This window comes from Papaver somniferum, chromosome 6, assembly GCF_003573695.1.
Source record: "Papaver somniferum cultivar HN1 chromosome 6, ASM357369v1, whole genome shotgun sequence".
NCBI classification, from domain to species: Eukaryota; Viridiplantae; Streptophyta; class Magnoliopsida; order Ranunculales; family Papaveraceae; genus Papaver; species Papaver somniferum.
In genome coordinates this window covers 116,733,755-116,746,180 of record NC_039363.1, presented here as the reverse complement: position 1 = coordinate 116,746,180, position 12,426 = coordinate 116,733,755, and the positions used below count along the sequence as shown (strand labels likewise).

At 37.0% G+C, this 12,426-nt stretch overlaps 1 pseudogene; it reads left to right on the top strand.

Moving 5' to 3' along the window:
• Positions 1-12,426, top strand: part of LOC113291359 — a 34,743-nt pseudogene that overhangs the window by 9,990 nt on the left and 12,327 nt on the right.

The window sequence follows — 12,426 nt, the reverse complement described above, 5'->3', positions numbered from 1 at the left end:
TTTTTGTACTATATTGTTTTTTATGTTTTTAGGTATTTTTTGGAAATAAATATTGTTGGAAAATTCGGCTCGAAAAGTTGCTCGGAGCACCCCCCTGAGGACATTTGCTATACGGACCCCATTTTTGCTAACTGTCACCCACGGCTATATGTAGCCCATTTTTGTCCACATCACCCATTTTTGTCCACAGCACCCATCTTCTTCAAATTCAAATATAAATTTTGGCGGGAAAATATTCACAGATTTTCAGTTCGTGATTTGGAGGGGTTATAATGTGATTCAATGGCTGAAACTTCATGGGAAGACTTTATTTAGCTTAACAGGCGTGGTAGGGTTGTTGGAATTGATCCAGTTTGGCTGGATAATCGTTGGGAAGAAAACAAAGGTGTGTGTGCAAAGGGAGGAGATATTCACGGGATTTGCATGAGTTGGAGAGAGTTTGAGCATGCTGGGAAGACTCTAACAACTGTTGGAAGCGTGTACGAGGCAAAAAATGAGAAGTTGACATCCACAGACGCATGAAGGAATCAAGAATCGAAAGAAAATATTCCAGAAAATATTTTCTTCACTGCCGGATATATGAAGATCATTTTGAGTTATTACGGAGGATTTTCTTCACCTGTTGGATATAAATATGTTGCTGAGGTTGCGAGGAAGGAGATAGAGAGTTAGGGGTGTAAACAGAGGTATTTGGTGAGCTGTAGAGAAGAAATCAGAAGCTGCAGAGTCGTTTCTGCTGCTGTTGTTGCACCTGAAGAACAAGAAGAACATTAGACACTCAGAAACAGTTGTAAAAGCTACAGTGACAACGACAGAAGCTTGTGGGTCGTATAGCTACAGTGACAGAGGCATATACTATTTATCGTACTCTGTAACAGTGGGTTTGTAACGTTTCCCTTGCGTTGCAAATTCCTGATTTATTTGATCTCTCTCATTTTCATCATTTGTAAGCACCTTTGAGCAATGAAATCATATTTTGAGCGTGTTTCCAACATGATGAGCTAAACCCAATCCCTGGGGCGATGGAGGATGCTATCTTTCCAATGAAAAAGTGGTAATTCTTAATTCTTTAATTTGTGCAATTTTTATTTATGATTATTTGCCTAGATTGAAAATAGATTTTATGGTTTTTGTTAAACAATTGTATTTTATTTTGATGGAACATGCTTAGCCTAGGGTTTTGATGTCTCATGCTTTGGATTAACATTTTTTGTTTCTAACAATCTACTTTTGCAATAGTTGAGAATCAATTTGAACGTGTGAAATTGCATGATTATAATTAGTATCACTTTGGAATTGGTAAATAGCGGAATCCTAGCCCCGGTGTCTCCATAATTCTCACAACACTTTTTATTCGAGTTTGCTATATTTTTTTTTATTTATAAAAATTAAGTCTAAAATAATCTTCCTTCACAAGTCTCAACGAATCTTTTTACTACAACAACTTGAAAACACATCACCTCAACAAGGGGATGACACCACAAACAAACATATAAAAAAAACACAAAAGATCTAAAGGTGACTGTAGCACCGCCTCCCAGTTAATCCAGAATTTTTTTTACCCATAACTAGCTATTTTAGGTTGCCAAAGAAACAGGTCTATCTTAAGTTTTAAAAAAAATAATATTCCAAGCTCTTAGTAATCAAGTTTCAAATTTCAGATTCAGTGAAAGATAAAGTGAACCAAATTCGAGTATTATGTGCATTTCTAGTTCACACTTTATGGTAACAAGTTAAAATCTAATTTCTTGCACCCTGGTACCCAAGTTTTGTTTTACAAACGTGTTAAAAAGTCACCCAACTTATATTATGCAACCAAGATGAAAAAAATATGAAACTTATATTATGCGACCTTTTAAGAGGGGTACCCAATTTATATTATGGGAAGCATTATTTGGGTGGGTTTGTTAACAAAAATGAAACAAAATTCAAATGGCAGAACTTCAGTTTAAACTGAGAATAGAATTGCAGAACACAACTATTGCATACAACCTCTAGTGGTACATAGAAGGATACGTATTGTAATTGCAATCCTAAATACACATATACCAAAAAGAAAACAATGAAGGATGGGCTTAATTAACTCTTCCATTTACATTGCACACATTAAGAAAAAATCAAAATCAATTTCATGAAACTGATCAAAACCTCACTTCAACATACAATTCATCACTAAAAATAAATTTTCCAAATGATATGTGTAATCCTTAAAATCAAGACTCACTTCCAAATCAGTGGTAATACCCCTTGGTTTGAGCCCGAATCAGATAACCAACAAAATACAAATCCAATATGATTCCATTCAATTCCCTAACCTTAAACTATTATGAGGATAGAATCTAACGAAATCTAAAGGAGAAGCACGGGGATTAGGGAGTTAAACACAAACGAAAGGGTTAGGGTTTCAAAAAGGAAAAAATTGTTATTGCAATCGCTTTTGTATCAGATGTAATTGAAAAATTAAATATACAGTACATACCTGTACCATGTGGATTTGATGAATTCATGTCCACCGGTATCTGATTCTACAAACTTGCACATGAAGATGGTGAAACTGAAAATGAAGACAGAATTTGGAGAAGAGATACGGGATATATAAGCTAACCTAAATCATCTGTAATTTCCGATCATTCTGATAAAGAAAAAAGAAAACTCATCTCAACACCATACCTGTATAACCTAACCTAACCATGGATAATGAACTAACCCGACCAAGGAGGGCAGGTTAGACAAAAAACGGGTTTGATTAACTCACCTGGTCGAGCGAGTCCAACTCGCACATTGTTGCACCTTTTTCTTGGATTCGCCCCTGGCCGCACCTTTCCACGGAATAGTCAATTTGTATGACCCCCGCTCACAAATATACTTATAAGCCATCCATTCTTCAAGACTTCAACCCACTCCCACGACACAACTCTCCACTTTACTCCTCTCTCTAAAATAAATCTCATATCTCTCTCTCTCTCATTCACCATTTAATGTAATTAACTCTCCTCCTGTCTCTCTTGTTTCTCAAACCATACCTCTCCTCCTCTGTTTTTTGTGAGACACGGGGAAAACCTACAAAGAATTCATCATCTTCTTCTCTGGCTAGTAATTAGTCATGGATTTCTCAACTTTCTCACCAACACCTGATAATAATAATCACCACCATCATCATCATTCAAGACTCCTTCAAGAACAACACCCAAACGCAATGCTAGTGCTTCTACTGGTAAGAAAAAATCACAACCACCAGCGAAAAACCCATCTTCATGGAACCAAATCAAAAGCTTAATAACATGTAAAACAGTAGAAAACTCTAAAGTTCATGACCCTTCATCATCTAAGAACAACAACATTCATGGTGGGTATTCGAAGTTGAGTTCTTCGTGTAGTTTTATCTGTAATTTCATAGATGTTGTTCATGGTAATACAAGAGTTGTTCATAGAGCTGATAATTCACCTGAGAATAGTTCTGTTGGTCAAGGAACTGGTCTGTTAAGTAGAAAATCAGTTCATAATATTAGTTCTTCATCAAATCAGTCTACAACTAGTTCTATAAGATCTTCAATTCATACCAATACTGGTACTACTCCTCTTCATCATTCCATTAATGGGTCTTACACTAATTCTACAACAACTTCTTCTTCAAGAGGAATGCAGCTCAGAAAACTCTCTGGGTGTTATGAATGCCATATGATTGTTGATCCCAGCAGGTAAAAATTTCATCGTAATCCTATAAATTCCTGGAGTCAAGTTTAGGTTTAGGTTAAGGTATAGAAAGAAGGGTTTGAGAGAAACTGATTTTATTAATCTCTTTTTCTGTGTGTTACATCGTACATTAAGAACATCTATTTATATATATGATAATGACTTACATTGCAAGTATTTCCTAACTTAAGACTTCCTAGAATACACAGACTCTTTACAATATATTCTAGAACATTCATATATAGAAAACTCTACGTTACAGATGTTGTCCTAACACCCTCCCGCAAGCGCAACGGGTCATCTTGAACTGTAAGCTTGTTTCTGAGAAGAATAAACCTGTCTTTAGAAAGTGGATTTGTGAAGATATGTGCCACTTGATCTTTCGAAGAGATAAAACGAACATCCAATTTCTTTAAAGCAACTTGATCACGAACAAAATGATAATCTATTTCGATATATTTTGTTCGAGCATGGAATATTGGATTAACCGTAAGATAGGTTGCTCCAAGATTATCACACCATAACACATGAGGAGATTTAGTAGATACCTGTAATTCTGAAAGAAGAGATTGAGTCAACATAATCTCAGCAGTGGCAATAGCAAGACCACGATATTCAGCTTCGGTACTTGAACGAGAAATTATTTTTTGTTTTCGAGCACTCCAAGAAATAATATTACCTCCTAAGAAGATACAGTATCCACTAGTAGATCGACGATCAACCAAAGAGCTAGCCCAATCAGAATCTGTATAGGCAGTAAATGATAATTTTAAACTTGTTGCTGGACGAAGATGAATACCAAATGTAGAAGTATACTTTAAATAACATAGAATACGTTTCACTAAACTCTAGTGATGTATAGTAGGGTTGTGCATAAATTGGAAAACTTTGTTAACAGCATAAGCCAAGTCAGGGCGAGTAAACGCCAAGTACTGTAACGCGCCAACTATACTTCTATATTCAGTAGCGTCAGTAAGCAGTGTGCTTTGATCATAAGACATATCACCAGTGGTACTTAATGGAGTTTGAATTGGTTTTACACCATCCATTTTAACTCTGACAAGAATATCATGAACGTACTTCCTTTGAGTAAGAAATAATCCAGATGATGTTCGTGTTGCTTCAATTCCAAGGAAATAAGATAAAGGACCAAGATCTTTGATAGCAAATTCCCTTTGCAAGGATGTGCGAATAGATTCCAATCATGTTGTGCTAGAGCCGATAAGGATAGTATCATCCACGTATACAAGTAGAAAAACAACACCAATGTCATCTCGTCTAATAAATAGATAGGAACCACATTTTGAGGTAACAAATCCATTCTGCAACAAGAAAGTACTAAGTCGATGATACCATGCACGAGGAGCCTGCTTCAAGCCATAGAGAGATCGATTTAATTTACACACATGTGTAGGATAATTAGGATCAACATAACCTGGAGGCTGCTTCATATAAACTTCTTTATCAAGATTGCCATGCAAAAATGCGTTTCGAACATCGAACTGATTAATAGACCAATTATGAGAAAGAGCCAATGTAAGAATAGTACGTATTGTGCAAGGTTTAACAACTGTACTATATGTCTCTCCATTATCAACACCCTTTTGTTGATTATAACCTTTGGCGACTAACCGAGCTTTATAACGTTCAATAGTTCCATCATCTCTACGTTTAATACGAAAAACCCACTTGCACCCAATAATATTCATGGAAGGATCATAAGGTACCAAATTCCACGTACCATTTTGAAGTAGTGAATTATATTCAGTGTCAGATGCCTGGCGTCAATTTGGATCAGGTTGAGCTTGAGAATAACAAGTCGGCTCAAAATCCGCTACAAGTGCATATTTAGAGTTAGGCTTGTAAATACTATATTTTCCTCTAGTTATCATGGGATGACCAGTCACTGCCGTAGTCGAAGTAGTATTTGAAGAAGGTATAATCGGTGAAGTATCTGCAGTTGGTGGAGTATCAGTAGTAGGAGCAGGTGTAGTTGGTGATGCAGCATACGACAAGGTAATACTCAATGGTTCAGCTGAAGAACGTGTAGTTTCAGTAGGTAAATTTTCGGGAAGTGATACAGTTGGAGACTGCTCTAATGAATACTCTGGAACAAATTGAGAATCCATGTGGGGTGATGATAGATGCACGTCATTCGTGGGAGATACGTTTGAAGGAATAAACTCATGCGATGTACTTATAGTAACCAGAATGACAAGAAAAAGTGAAGATTTTACCTGATCATTAGGCAACAGAGATGGTGTCGTCAGCGCAGCAAAGTGAAAATCAGTCGCATCGAAAGTCACATGGTGACTAACATAAACACGATAGGAATATGTAGGCATTTATAACCTTTATGGGAAGGACTATAACCTATGAAAACACATGCTGAGGATGATGGTTCCATCTTATGAGAACGATAGGAACAGAGATGGGGATAAAATAAGCATACAAAAACACGTAATGAGGTATAATCTAGTGGAGTTCCAAACAAAACTTCACAGGGAGAAATATTGTTAAGAGCAGAGGATGGATCATGATTCATCAAATAGCATGTAGTAAAGAAAGCATCATACCAGTAAGAGGATGGGACATATGCCATAGACAAAAGAGTGAGACTAGTTTCTCTTATATGAAGATTTCTTCGTTAAACCAAACCATTTTGTTCAAATGTATGTGGACAAGAGAAACGATAAAAAAAATGCCATTTTGTTGAAGGTAAGGTGTGAGCTTACGATATTCAACGGTATTATCGGATTGGAAAATTTTGATTTTTCTATCAAACAGATTCTCAACATGTTTTTGAAAGATAAGAAAAATAAAAGAGACATCGGACTTATGAGTCATAGGAAACATCCAAGTAAAATGACTATAAGCATCAATAAAAATAACATAGTATCGATAACGTTCATTAGATAGAATATGTGAAGGTCCCCAAACATCAGAGACGATCAAATCTAAAGGATTTAAATATTTTGTCGCACTGGAAGAGAAAGGTAATTTATGACTACGATGCCCATGACATGAGGAGCAAAAACTGATAGTATTACTAGAGACAGGAAGGGAAAATCTAGAAATAATATGATGCACAGTACGCATCATAGGATGGCCTAACCTAAAGTGCCAATTGTGTAAACTAATACGTTCACCAACGTAGGTTGTTGGAGAGGTTGATGAAGCGTCAAGTTCATAGAGACCACCTTTCCTAATTCCGTGCAGAAGAACCTTCTTATACATCGATCCTTCACAAGGCAAAAATCATGGTGAAACTCAAATAATACATTGTTATCGGTTGTTAAACGAGAGACAGATAACAAATTATGAGAAATTTGAGGAGTATAAATCGTGTTGTAAAATTGCAACTTACGATCAGGAGTACCCAGAATAGAAGAACCAATATGAGATATTGGTATTGAAGAACCATTACCCAATTTCACTTGATCAGGCCCACTGTATTCTGACGAAAGGTGCAGCTGTGATAAATCATTGGTGATGTGATCCGTTGCTCCGCTGTCAGGGATCCAAGGTGCAGTAGAAGTTGATTTAGGTGCTTGAGCCAGGTAAGCACGAAGAGCAAACGAAGCTGGAGAAGCTGAAGAAGATTGACGTCGAGGTGGTTGCGGGCGGAAGTTGCGGTCAAATCTTTTCCAGCAGAGAGGAGCTATATTTCCTGGTTTATCACAAAGCTGACAAGGTACAGAAGAACGAGTGTTACCAGTTTGTTGTCCTGCACCAGGCCTTGAAGAAGCGGTATAGTTGGTTGCTGGAAATATCGTAGAAGATTGATGTGATTTGTAGATAGTGGTAAAAGTGGTTCGATTCTCAGACTTGTGAAGGATATTAATTAGACTTAAATCCTAATATTAAAATAGAAAACTCACTAAAAATTATAGCAAACTCAATCAAAGATGATATCAATACTAAAAGAAACACTGAGGCTAAGATTCCACTATTTTCCAAGTTCAAAGTGATTAAACCAATACTTATATTTATGCAATTTTCTTGTTTAATTTGATTCTAAAATATTGCAACAAGTAGATTTTCAAAAGTAAAAATTGTAAATACCAAGTATGAAGCATCAAAAGTCTTAAAACTAAGCATACTCCATCAAAATAGATCACATTCACTCAAATAAAAATCATATTCAATAATATTTCAACGCAAATAATCATATAATTATTGCAAATAAAAAGATAAAATAGAATATACCACTTTTTGTTGGAAAAATAGCTTCCTCTATCGCCTCAGCAATGGGGTTTAGCTCCTCATATTAATCATGATCTCAAAATATGTGTTTGTTGCTCAAAAGAGGATTAAAAGAGTGAAAAGTAATAACACGGACTGTTTGCAACAGTGTATTGGTGTTGTAAAACAGCTGTTACAATGGAACTGTTACAGAAAAACTGTTGCTTTGTCGCTGATTTAAGACTGCCCTGAAATAAGACTGCTCGGAACAGCTTAATGTCTTCAGCTGTTAAACAGCGACACTTTTCTGCGACTGTCTGATGTGAGTCAATGTTCTTCAGCTGTTCTTCTTCTTCAACAGCAGCAGCAGCAGAAACAGAGTTTGGTAAAGCTATGATTTCTTCTTCTTTGGCTCTCCTTAGGTTCCCAGACTCTCGACACCTCTTCTATATGACCCAAGACATCTATTTATATCAAAAATATCGAATAAATCTCTCCCAAATCTTCCAAAATCTCTTTCCTTCTCTTCACGGCCAAGTTGCGACAATTTCTTGTTTTAGGATTTCTACGCGTTTCTGAGATTTTCTTTTTATTCTAAACTCTTCCTTAGATAGATACAAATATTTGGGAAGGTTTACAGCGTTTTAATCACTCTAAAATTCCCTAAAACAGGTCACACACGTGACTTTCCATATTTTCTTGTTGTGAGAAAAATCCATCGTTTGAGCCCATTCTAATCGATTTAAACACCCATATCAGATTCCTAGACACATAAGGAGTCTATCCTATGAAAATCAGAGGTTTAATCGACCTCAAACTCCTCCAAATCACGATCACCAAAACTGTTCTTTAACTGCACTATTTTCCCGCCAACTTTCTGTTTTTTTGAATGTTGAAGATGGTTGCCCCTTATCCAGAGTAGGGGTGCGATTAGCAGATGTCTGGAAATGGGATTCCTCTTAGTAATTAGGTTACCCCTTATCCAAAGTGAGAGTCCGAATAGCAAATGTCCTCCGGGTGCTTTCCGACAACTTTTCGAGCCAATTTTTTCCAAAAATGTTTATTAGCCAAAAATACTTACAAATAAATGAAACACCATAATAAGTACAAAAATGAGCCCTAACAATATATAGAATCGAGACAAATCGGACACAAAAATGTGTCTATCAAATACCCCCAAACCTATTATTTGCTAGTCCTCGAGCAAAAATAAAATAGAAATAAAATCCTAACTCACTGTCGCAGGCATCGTCGATTGCATTTAGCATATGCAATAAGCCTTTAAACCCCTAGGTGTCCCTAGTGGCGGAGTGTTGTCTCCGGAGGGCTTACCAGAGGTATACCCACAAAACTTTTTTACTCCAGACCCTAGCTATCTACACAGAACCTTGGATGTCACTAAAAGATCTCCTTGGTTGGCATACTTATTGATGACTACAGGAGGAAGTACCCTGATGCGAAATTCCAATTGTTGTACACGAGTTTGTACTCAAGCATACTAAAATTCATATGAAGTGACAGAGCTCTACTCAGATAGTTTCACTATGGACATCAATATCCGGAGTCGAAACTAATCACATGGATAGATCAAGAAGATGGATATAGAAAAACATAGATGGTTTTGATGTTTACTAGGTGAACGGTGTTTCTCATATCTGTCTGAAGGCCTTCTCCAAAATGAACCTATCCTAATGGACTGAGATACTAGTCTGACTAATATCAACACACTGGCATATACAAGGGAACCAGTGATTGATAATCCTAACTCTAGGTCAACACAACTGGCATATACAAGGGTTCCAGTGGTCGACTTTATTGAATTTATTCCAGTTGGTCTGATTATCTGGTCTCTTTTTCTTTTTTTTCCAACTCTTTTTTTTTGTATCTCAATCACTCTAATTCACCCTAGCATTGGTAACAACTTGAATCGTGAGCCCCACCTAATCACTTAGAGAAACATAGTTTAAAAACAAAACAAAATAAAAACAGAAGTGAAAAGGACTCAACGAGATATGGTGAAACTATCATGTTATTTCTAACACCTGAGCTCTGTGCTTTTATGAATAGACTCTTTAGATGTTGCCATCTAGTCAGATTGGTTCCTCAACTCCTACAACCAAAATGCTTCCACCACTTAGATTGGTTAGTGCCATCCTTAATAAGCATAAATTTCTAGGCTCTGGAGTTTAATTATTGCAACGAAAAGTTAACAAAAAGTTCTACCCCACCCCCAAACTTAAATCTAACATTGTCCTCAATGTTTCTAATCAAAGAACAATACCAAAAATATAAGTAACATGAGGAAATAGTAAAGAGAGACGTCGGAAAGATAGTACCTGGGTGAAGTGTAACCAAAAACCTGCAAAAATATTATACAACATACAAAATCGCCTCGATCGTCAATCAAGGTAAACAGGGTCCTCCAGAGGGACCTCCTCAACATCATCTGTAGGAAAAGGCTCTAAAAAGGGCTTTTATCGCTGACCGTTAACCTTCGAAGAACTACTACCATCTGGTGTCTCAATCTCAACAGCGCCATGAGGAAAAAAAGTACGGACCACAAAAGGACCGGTCCACCGAGAGCGCAACTTCCCGGGGAATAGATGCAAACGAGTGTCATACATAAGAACTTTTTGACCTGGGGAAAATGACTTTCGTAAAATATTCCTATCATGCACAAGTTTCATTTTGTTTTTATACTCCTTAGCACTATCGTATGCATCTCTACGAATCTCGTCCATCTCATTGAGCTGGAGCTTTCTTTGAGCTTCTGCCTTGTCAAGTGAAAAGTTTAAGTTCTTAATAGCCCAATAGGCTCGATGCTCTAACTCAACAGGAAGGTGACATGCCTTGCCAAACACTAAATGATAAGGTGACATTTCAATGGGTGTCTTAAACGCAGTACGGTAAGCCCATAAGGCATCAACGACGACCAGTCTTTCCAATTTGGATTAACTATTTTCTCTAGAATACGTTTAATTTCCCTATTGGAAACCTCTACCTGACCACTAGTATGAGGGTGATATGGGGTTGCTACTTTATGGGTAATACCGTATTGTTTCATTAAAAGAGAAAACGGTCTATTACAAAAGTGTGAACCTCCATCAGTAATTATAGCTCGCGGCGTACCAAAACGTGTAAGTATATTCTCTTTCAAAAACTGGACTACGACCCTGTGGTCATTCGTTCTACACGGAACCGCCTCAACCCACTTAGACACATAGTCTACAACGACAAGTATGTAAAGATAACCAAACGAAATAGGATATGGAACCATAAAATCAATGCCCCACACATCAAAGATCTCAATCACTAAAATAGGGTTCAAAGGCATCATATTTCTACGAGAAATGGTTCCTAACTTCTGGCAACGCTCACAAGAAACGCAATGACTATGGGAATCTTTAAACAACGAAGGCCAGTAAAATCCACACTGCAGAATCTTAGCAGCAGTCTTCTTAGCACTAAAATGACCCCCACATGCATGTTCATGACAAAAGGATATAATACTAGACTGGTCACTCTCAGATACACATCTCCTAATAATCTGGTCCGGACAATACTTAAACAGATAAGGATCATCCCAAAAGAAATGCTTAACCTCGGCTAAAAACCTAGAACGATCTTGCTTACCCCAATGTTGAGGGGTTTGACCAGCAACAAGATAATTCACTATATTTGCATACCAAGGTGATTGGGAAACAGAGAACAATTGTTCATCAGGAAAGCTATCCCTTATAGGAAGGGAATCACTAGGGGAACTAACAACTATCCTAGACAAGTGATCTGCTACTATATTTTCTGCACCCTTTTTGTCTCTAATGTCTGGGGAAAATTCCTGTAACAATAGGATCCATCTAATCAATCTAGGTTTGGTATCTTTCTTAGATAAAAGGTATTTCAAAGCAGCATGATCTGTATAGATTATGATCTTAGAACCTAATAGGTAAGACCTAAATTTATCCAAGGAAAACACGATGGCTAAAAGTTCCTTCTCGGTAGTTGTGTAGTTCATTTGGGCATCATTCAGAATTTTGCTAGCATAATAAATCACATGAAGTAATTTGTTTTCAAGTTGTCCTAAAACGACGCCTATAGCATAATCTGAAGAATCACACATAATCTCAAAGGGTAGGTTCCAGTTAGGTGCCTGGACTATCGGGGCAGTAGTGAGTAAAGTTTTAAGCTTCTCAAAAGCCTCTAAACAAGCATCATCAAAGACAAACTTAACATCTTTTGCAAGCAAATTGCAAAGAGGTCTAGAAATCAAGCTAAAATCCTTAATGAATCGACGGTAAAAACCTGCATGCCCTAGGAATGACCTAATATCTTTTACGGTTTTTGGGACCTGTAAAGTCTTAATAAGGTCAACTTTGGCTTTGTCTACCTTTATACCCTTTGAAGAGACGATGTGCCCTAATACAATTCCTGATTTAACCATGAAATGGCATTTTTCCCAATTAAGCACTAAATTTTTTTCCTTACACCTAGTCAACACTAATGTCAAATGATGCAAGCACTCATCGAAAGATGAACCAAACACTGAAA